Genomic DNA, 10,241 nt, shown 5'->3' with positions numbered 1-10,241 from the left:
ATTAATTTTTTTCTGTGAGACCACAGTTTGAACTAATTTGCTGGAATGGTCCATATGTACATGAAAAAATGTATTGGCTTTGGAACGTTTTCAAAATCGTTGTTCATTTTTCTCAGTCAAAAATAGCTCAGAACCCAGGTTCTTCATTTGGGCATGAATGATGCACGACCTCAGAGGTTGATGTATGTCTCTGGTGACGAGCCCTGCCAGATCTTTGCTTCATCACTATCATGCCCTATTCCTCCAGCTGAGCTGTTGACTCAAACAACCAAATAGTGTAGCTGAGTGGACCCATCTCTCATTTCAAAAGCCTATTAAAGTAATCCTTGTTTTCGCTATTCAGGATTTATGTATACGGGTTCAAGTAGCTACAGGTGCAAGATGATAAACAAATTTGAATGTGGAAATGATGAGCACTGTGGAAATCGGCTGTCTAAACAATGCTGCTGAGAGTATTATTCCCACACCATCACGTTCGTAGATGCAGATTCTTCGGTATGACGCTCCATTTCCTGTTGTTCCTGTGCTGTGGTTGTTTTTTTTTCACAGAAATGAGCGGGTGGGGTCTCTGCATCTCAGAGCTCATCTTCTCCGTCTGGGTGTGTGTTTGTGAGCGAGTGAGTGCGAGAGAGAGAGAAAGTGCTATAATGTTGGGTGTGGTGCAAGTGTGGCCACTTTAGGTTATGTGGGCAAGGGTGTGTAAACCATAGCAGCTGTGAGCCCTGTTCTACAACACCTCTAGTTGTGGTGTGTGTGTGTGTGTGTGTGTGTGTCTGTGTGTGTGTGTGTGTGTGTGTGTGTGTGTGGTGCTGTTGGCCCTCAGATAATATCACTGAGAAGTGTCTTTCCACATCCTGTAGTTTTATCCTGTCTCTCCTTTTGTTCCTGCAGAAAGCCCTACAATTATGGCACTTGCGTGTTAGAGAGTGTTTTGATAAATCTTACTTAATAACAATGCAAAGTCTTAAATGGTTTTACCCATAATTGCATGCTTTATCCCAGACGGTGGCTCTTGTAAAAAATGCTGCAGACACTGGAGCCCGTATGACTGCGTGGATGAACTGTGGTTACTACAGACTAGGGCTGAACAATCTATCACTTGTTACTCAGTATCGCAAAACTATCGCATTTGCTTTACTGGTATTGTAAAAGGCTGCAATATGCAAATAAGTCTTTTAACAGATCACAATTTTACTGTGCAAAGAAAATTCTGGAAAATCTCAGAGGATCTGTTTTGATGAATGGAGTACACTCTATGGCCAATGGTATATGGACACCCCTTCAGATTATTGATTTCAGGATTTTCATGTGAAATCACATAAGCACATGGCACATGCAGTCTCCATTGGCAGGCGAATGGGTTGTATTGAAGAGCTCAGTGACTTTAAATGTGGCACTGTCATAGGATGCCACCTTTGCCAGTCAGTCAGTCTGTGAAATTTCCACCCTGCTAGATCTTTTTTAATTAAAATCCTGAAGATTAAACAGTTTTGGATTATCTATAGGAGACCACACTCACAGCTCCATGTTAAAACTATTAACAGGCAAGCTTATGCTGACTTTAAGGTAAGCAAAGCTTTATCTGGGGTACTATTTGTTAAAAAGCATTTTAACATGATGTCCAACATTACAAAAATAGTAAATCACACTGATTCATTCATGACATTCTATCTGATTTATTCATGACATAGTAGTAGATACAGTGTGTCAGAATTAAGAAATCAACAGAATTATTACTCATATCCACTGAGAATGCAGATAACTGCTCTCCACTTGGAAAAAAACTTCACTTGCATTCTGCAGAAATGCCAACACTATCATAATGAGAGTCCCATGTAATTGTAATGTTAAATGTACGTTTATTTAATTCAGGTGAACGCTAAAATGTTTAAAAACATCATATAACATTAACATACATTAAAAGATAAGAACATTTTGCTTAGTCCTGAAAAATGATCATTTTGCAAATATATATAGTTCTGTTAGGACAATAACATTTTGTTTAATCTTCTTGGTATATAACGAAGAAAACGCCTTTTTTGATGTTAGATTTACTCTCATCTCTTTCCTATTTTGTTTAACGGTAACATAGTAGACCCACTTGTAAAATAGATTTATGTTGATTATTTAGCTTTACTGTGGTCCTTCTTCCCCAAAACTCTCTAATCACTAACTGTCTAATTATAATATTGATTATTCGTCAACCAACCAGAGAATGATTTTCAGTTTTTTTCTGCTTTTAAAAGAAATCATCTCAATATCAAAAATCAGAAATGCACATAACAGCTGCAGCAACAAGCAAGCATAGCTTAAATTGTAGTTCTGCAAACTGCAAATGGACACACTGTGCTTTTCAGTGTATACCATTACAGTTGTATGTCTGTGTGCACTGGTGGGCTTGGTTTTGCAAAGCTTGATATTAGTGCATATCTTTGGGAGCTATTTTTAAACCAGCGGAAAAGGCGGGTGCAGAGGGAATACAGAGAAGATTTAACAGGCTCAGCAGAAACATTGCATAATGCTGCCCACATATCTTCTTACAGCTCCATACATACATACATACATACATACATATCTATGTAGTCCCACTTACTAATGTGTGTGAATTTCTTTCTCTCTCCCATCATTTCACTGCCCTGGAGAAAATGTTCCAAAATATCATTTAGATGACATGAAATAAATGCAAATGAATTCCCTCTCCGCTCCTGAAACCCTTTTCTGCTTACCAGCCGCAAAGAGAGAGCTTCACAGAACAACGGCGCTCTTCCCAGTAAAGCCCACTGCAGCACTGATAACACACACACACACACCACATCTCCTTTCACGCTTTGAGGAGATGAGAGATGTGAGGAATTTCTCTGGGATTACCTACAGTTCAGCGGACTTCCCAGAATTCCACACACTCGGAAAAGGACTTCCAGGAAGTGGTGATTAGGGCGAACTGGCAGAAAGCCAGACGAGTGGGATCACCCGTTAAAAACCTCTTTCTCTCTCTCTCTCTCTCTCTCTCTTTCTTTCTCTGTTTCTCTGTCATTTTCTGTTCCTCCCCCTCTCTTACTGTCTTGCTCTCTCTTTCTTTCTGTTGCTTTTCTTTCTCTCTCTCTCTCTCTCTTTCTGTTGCTTCTTTCTTTCTTTCTTTCTTTCTCTCTCTCTCTCTCTCTCTCTCTCTCTCTCTCTCTCTCTCTCTCTCTCTCTCTCTCTCTCTCTTTCTGTTGCTTCTTTCTCTCTCTCTCTCTCTTTTGTTCTCTCCCTCTTTGTCTCTTTCTCTGTCTCTCACTCTGTCTTATTTCTCCCCCTCACTCTTTCTCTCTCTCTTTCTTTGTGTCTCTCTCTTTCCTCTTTTTTTGCCGCCCCCCGATTCCTCCACCCAGTTATTTATTCAGCCACAGTAAATAATACATGTTACACAGACACACTTTGGAGCCAATTAGTAACACTTACCCACATCAGCACTGGCCAACAGCCAGATACAGAGTTTAGAAAACACATTTTATGTCAAGGAAATGGAACCAGACAGGTAATCTCTCTCTTACCTCCCTCCCTCCCTCCCTCTCTCACTCCCTCCCTCTCTCACTCACTTTCTTTCTCCCACTGCACCCCCAACTCTCACTACCTCATTCACTCTCTCTGTCTCTCTCTGTCTCTTGTCTCTGTTTCCCCCATCTTTCTTTGTTTCTTCCCCTCTCTTTCTCTACCCGTCTCTCTCTCTTCTCTCTCTCTCTCTCTCTCTCTCTCTCTGTCTCTCTCTCCCTCTCTCTCTCTCACTCTCTCTCTCTCTCTCTCTCTCTCTCTCTCTCTCTCTCTCTCTCTCTCTCTCTCTCAGGTTTCAGTGGTAGAATGTAAAAAATCCACCTGCCCTTCAGCTAGGAGTGTTAAAGAGGTGTGGTATCATTTGAGGATGAAGTGTGTGATTTTTAAACACCTCTGAGAAAGGAGAAAGATTGAAACACATATTTCCACCACGCAATTCTACAACATCTAGAAATTTCAAAAATGAAAACTTTGTATATAGTATTTTATACATTGTTTCACATTATTTGACCACAGCAGCTGTCCTGCACATGGTGTAAAAATTATAATAATGATAAATGGACTGACAGAAATTGTCGAGAAATATTTGGAATAAAATCTTATTGCATTAACTTGCATTAAAACTTAAGAATGTTTCTGCCGTCTCCTGTAAAGGTACTGTTTAGAGACAAATGGTTTTGTTTTGTTAGAAAATGTCTCTGAAAAAAAAAAAGTTATTTGAAGTTCAGTTACTTATTCTCATTTCTTTCTTCTGTAGTTTGATTACTAATTGGCATATTTGGAAAACAAACTTCTCCAACTTTTGTTTAATTTTCACTGTTATTCTGACCTGAAGAAATAAACTGCTGTCCACCTCTGTTACTTCCACACATGAGATGTAATTAGTCATAATTAGGCAAAGAGGTTTGTTTAGCTCTTTAATGAAGTTTCTGAAGTGATGACTTCAGGCAGAGACAGACAGAGGCAGAAAAATAGAGCAAGGAAGAAAAAAATAGTTTGTACATGTGATACTGAATGCAGTATATCTATTACAGTGACTCTGCCAATTACACACTCACGCACATGTTCTCACACAGCCGCAGGATACATAGCTTAATACATGACCTGTAACACATCAAAGAATCACCCTCCCTCAGCTCAGAGCCCAGCAGTGTAGTGTGGCATTTCTGCATTTCCAGTTCTTCATGGCTTTCTTATTTTATCTTCTTCCGATCCATTCAGATAAACCTTACACCCAGACAGAAGCTCAGGCCTTTGAGATTTCTGACTGAAAGGGGCTGAGTGACTGACCATCATTCTCAGAAAACTTGATGGTCCATCAAGGGGAGATTACGTGCAATAACTGAGTTTATTGAAAGCAGATGTCCTTTTCCTACAAGTCACGGCAGGGTTATATTCTCCGAGGTTTAAACTGAGCCCGCTGCGCCTGCTGTGACATAGAGGACCTGGGGTGTGTGTATGTCTTCATTTGTTTTTGTAGATTTTCAGGAGAAAAATCTCCAGACTTTGTAGAAAACAAGAAATGAAATTCTAACCTACAATGTCAGGACCAACAGATTATATATATATATATATATATATGTATATATATTATATATATATATATATATGTGTGTGTGTGTGTGTGTGTATGATTCACTCACACCAGCACAACACCAGTCAGTGTCACTGCAGTGCTCAGAAGATCCACCACCCAAATAATACCTGCTCTAGAGTGTAGAAACAAAGAGGTAATTTTAATGAAGTTAGTTAAGTAGTATAGGTAATACATTAATAATGAATTTATTATACACTAATATACTTATTTATTATTTACTTCTATATGTACTGCATACATCCGTTTACCATATTTTTGGTGTTGGCATTAAATCTGCTGACGAACGCATACTGACTTATTTAGGACTTGGGACTTGACTTGAGACATGCCTTTACTGAGACTGCCTTTCCAAACAATTGACTCAAACAGTAAGTAAACCGTCTCAAACCCTTTACACAATGCAGTTATACAAATGATCACAATTGTCTGTAGAAAACGAGGCTAGTTTTTCCTGTGCTGACTTTTCTAGCATGCACCAGACATTTTCTCCTTTAAAAGCCTAGAAAAGCCACTCTTCCCCTTTGACCTGTGATCATCTAAAAATACCAGAAACGAAGGCAGGTATATGTTTTGCTATCCTATTGCATTCATAATTGTATTGGCATGCAGTTTCAGCACATTGCAAAAATCTTCAGTCTTCAAAGATTTAGATGTCTGTTCCTCATTCATAATGTTAAAATCTCTTTTATCATTATGTGGAGATAAGGTTCTGCTCTGACGACAACAATGTAATATATATGGGACATGTTCTTATTATACACACGAATACACATATGTACATACACTTACATACTGTTGCTGTCATTTTTATTTTTGTTTTATTTTATTTTTTCATTAAAATATATTTTCCTACATTATCTAAACACAGCAGCTGTCTGTTACATTGTGTGAAAATTTCATGATCAATGAAGCAATAGAAATGCTCCATTTGAAATAAAATGTAGTCATTTCAACCTACAATAAAAGAAAAGAACGTTTTTGCCTTCTCTTGCAAAGTTACCATTTAGGAGATACTTGTTAATATTTGGAAAGCAAAATATATTCAAGACATATTCTTATTACATATAAGTAAGTACTTATATTACATATGGGACGTATTATTATATATACACTTACGTAATCCTTTTTTATTTGTTCATATGGGTAGGTCCTAACAGTGTATAATAACAAGTGTGTGTCGTGTGTGTGTGCGTGCTGAGAAGGAGCAGTTCTGTGAAGGGTGCCCTGCCCGAGTTCTCTGAATTACTTGGCATGCAGTGCCAGCTGATGCTTGCTGACGGCAGCCTCTCGGTCTTTTTCTGGATGGACTTTAAAGCTACAGAGAGAGCCAGCACTGAGGCTTCCCCCTGCTCTGCTCCACTGCCCTCCCCAAGAGCCCAGCCATCACTCTCCCTCCCATCGTCATGATGTAACCTGACGAAATGCAATGACGGGCAACTGACTGAGCTTATTCAGCATGGTTAATGTAGGCCAATACAGTGCCTCCCACTGCAAGCCCTGTAATGTGCACTAACGTCTGGGGCACAAAAGCACTCAGATGAACTGCTGTCTGAGGTCAGCAGGGTGAGGACTGTTTCAGCGTACGCAGAAGCAGACCTGCCTACTGGAAAGCATGCAGCCTTCCTGGAATGCGAGAGTGAGTGGATAATTTGCTATTGATCTTTCCACAACTGGAGATCCGAAGAATGTGGCCCTGCTGGTTACCATGGCGATGGAAATGTGCTTTCATTCTTGTCACTTTTTTTGCGGCCTCTCTCTCTCTCTCTCTCTCTCTCTCTCTCTCTCTGTCTTGTGAAGTGTTTGAGAGCACTTGTGTGTTTGTGCAATTACACATCACTTTGCGCTGAGACAGTCAGACTAGGCTCAGTATTATTTCATTAGTTGAATGGCATTGGTTCATGGCATTTTTAGATTCCATGGCTTTCAGTCTAGCTAAGAGGGCAATATATCCCATATCTGCAACCTGTACTAACATTATCATAACTGAACTGGAATGATATCATGGAAATGAGAATGTGCTTTGAAATTAAATGTGTAATTAAGTGAGAAATAAACTGGTTGTTCACATGATCCAAACAATTGATTTAAACAGTAAATAAATCGGCTGCGTCGTTTCAAACCCTTTACATAATGCAGTTATGCAACCAATCACAGTTTTCTGTAGAAAATGAGCCTACGTTTACTTTTTCCTTTGCTGATTTTTTCTAGCACGCACCAGACATTTTTTCTTTTAAAAGCGTGGTAAATCCACGTCCCCTTTGACGTATGGCCATCTAAAAATACCAGAAGTTTAACACCTGACTATTACATTTTTATTTCTAGTGCCCTGCAGTTTCAGCATTGGGCGAAAGTGCTCAGTCTTCACAGATTTAGATCTGATTCTGCTCCTCATCCACGATGCTAAAATCTTTCTGTAGACCACTGTGTCAAACTAAACAGTTAAAAGAACTGATAATTATCCGATCAGTTGAATTTGAGGCAACAGATCAGGGAAACACTACTAACAGGCATTACATACGAGTCTCAGCGACACCAGTGAAGACAAGTGGGAATCATATGAAAATATAGTTTTCCACTAACATTCACAAACTGAAGCCCAATTTAGACAAACCAGGTCTGCTAGTGCTACTGATCAGCTTCTACTACTGCTTTTAACGGCCACGCTGTTGTTGAAAAGATCTGTGAGTTTAGAGCGCCCCCTGCTGACTATTTTTTATAACTTTATTTTTTTGTGGACTCCATTATTATTTAACAAGTCAAAACAAACATGGTTAAAATCATGGTACATATGCCAAGTATGGACAAACTAATGTATCAAAGAGGAGTATTGGCTGCCAGCTGAAAATCCTTGTTGCTAAGATCCTTGTTTAAAACTACAGCCTCAAAAATGACCACAATATTGAATCAGAGCCTCTCTGATGCCGTCTAAACTAAAACTATATATTATGAGCTTCAAAGGCAGGAATTATTGGCAAGGTTGCAGTTCAGAATACCTTGTGTCTATGGCCAATACATAGAGCTGAAGTGGTATAACCTGATGTAAGAAGAACAATTTCAGGCCCCGCTGAGTAGTGGGAAGATGTGGTCTGATTACTGATCTTTCATTCTTCTTAATTCCAGTTATTTTGGAAAAAATATTATATCAGGAGAAAATGAAAGGATTCATTCAATCTGCTGTTTCTGTTCCCAGCTGATAAATATGCTGGTTAATCCATAATGTTGTGTGTTGCCATTTCATATTCTATGTCTAGAGTATGTGTAGTGAATTCTCAGTGTAGTCACCTAACAACTATGAAATTTGATGCTGTTTTACATGAAAAATCATTGCTGTCCAAATAATTGGTCTCCTCAGTTCCCAAACACTTACAGAGTGCTGTTAAAAGAAAGGCGATGCAGCACAGTGGTAAACATGACCCCGACCCAACGTGTTGCTGGCATCAAATTCACAATGGGCATTTATTTTTCAAACAACAATAAAATTTCTCAATGATGCCAGGAGGCAGATCCAAAGCTGGCGCTGCTGTATAGTGGTCTGTTGAGCAATCCTTAAGCTTCTGATTACTTCTTTTCATTATCTAATATTTTGTTAGGTGATCTTGTTATTTTATTGGTCTCCTGTACACTGTGAAGGCCAATGCTTAAATAATGAAGATGTTATTTCAAGTTACACACCAGATTATCCTGAGCAAAATGTGCCTGCAGACAAACAAGGTGGTCAAAATATTTTCCAGTACAGTTTAGTGCTGGAGATCATATTTGATTTATGTATTTGCCTCCAATATATTTTTGTTACAGAAATGTACAGTTTTACATTGTAGTCTATTATTTATCTCTTGATGTTTGCAGTCATAGTCCATGCTGTTTGGATAAAGTGAGATTAGGCACATTCCTGCAGAATTGCTATATATATATATATATATATATATATGTATATATATGTGTGTGTGTGTGTGTGTGTGTTCTTTTTTCATTTAATGTAACCACTAGGGTGACCTAAAATTTGCCAATAGTCATGACAAATAAAACAAAACAAACAAACAAAAAAAAAAACAAAAAGGAAAATTATGATTTTTTGTATTAACCTCTTTCTGTCATTGTATTATTGCATTTTTGTGAATGACCTGTCCAGGGTGTATCCTGCCTTCCGCCCAGTGACTGCTGTGATATGCTCCAGCTAGCCCATGACCCAGAAGGATAAGCAAAAAATGTTGAGCCAGAAGGCTTTGAAAATGTGTGTGTGTGTGTGTGTGTGTGTAGGTGTGTGTGTGTGTGTGTGTGTGTGTGTGTGTGTGTGTAGGTGTGTGTGTGTGTGTGTGTGTGTGTGTGTGTGAGAGAGAGTTGTCTGAACTCTATCCTCCAGCAGAGGGCAGTGAATATATGTCTATGTTTTGGTCAGAGTTTCTTAGTACAAAGAAGGAAATATAGTAATTTAGACTGCTAAAGGCTACCACACACAGGAGGAAAACCACTGCTTCATGCTGGGCCGCCACAGGTTCTCTAGCGTTGGACAGCAGAGAGTACCTAGTACAGCTACAGCACATAGGAAGTGTCAGAGAAAAAGCTCCCATAAACTACAAATCGTAGTTTCCATCGTGGATCTGAACATTGATCTGGTGGACACCTACAAATATCTGGGTGTCCTGCTTGACAACAAACTGGACTGGAGTGTCAACACAGAGGCTGTGTACAGGAAGGGGATGAGCAGTCTCTACTTTCTGAGAAGGCTCAGATCCTTTAATGTGTGCACCAAGATGTTGGCAATCTTCTACCAGTCTGTTGATGCAGGTGCTGTCTTCTTCGCAGCAGTCTGCTGGGGAGGCAGCATCAGAGGGGCAGATGCAAATAAGCTCAACAGACTGATCAAGAAGGCTGGCTCTGTCTTGGGATGCTCACTGGATAGTTCTGAGGGGTGGTTGAAAAGAGGTCTCTTAATAAACTCACCGCTATCTGGAACAATACATCACACCCCCTCCATGACCACCTTCAGCAACAGACTCTTTCAGCTTCGCTATAGTAAGGAACAGTACAGGAGGTCATTTGTACCAACAGATCATTTGTACAACACCTTGTCACTGTGCCGGGACGTTACTGTATGCTGAGCCACTGACAGAAC

This window comes from Colossoma macropomum, unplaced genomic scaffold, assembly GCF_904425465.1.
Source record: "Colossoma macropomum unplaced genomic scaffold, Colossoma_macropomum, whole genome shotgun sequence".
Taxonomy (NCBI): Eukaryota; Metazoa; Chordata; class Actinopteri; order Characiformes; family Serrasalmidae; genus Colossoma; species Colossoma macropomum.
Note: the sequence above shows the minus strand (reverse complement) of the source record.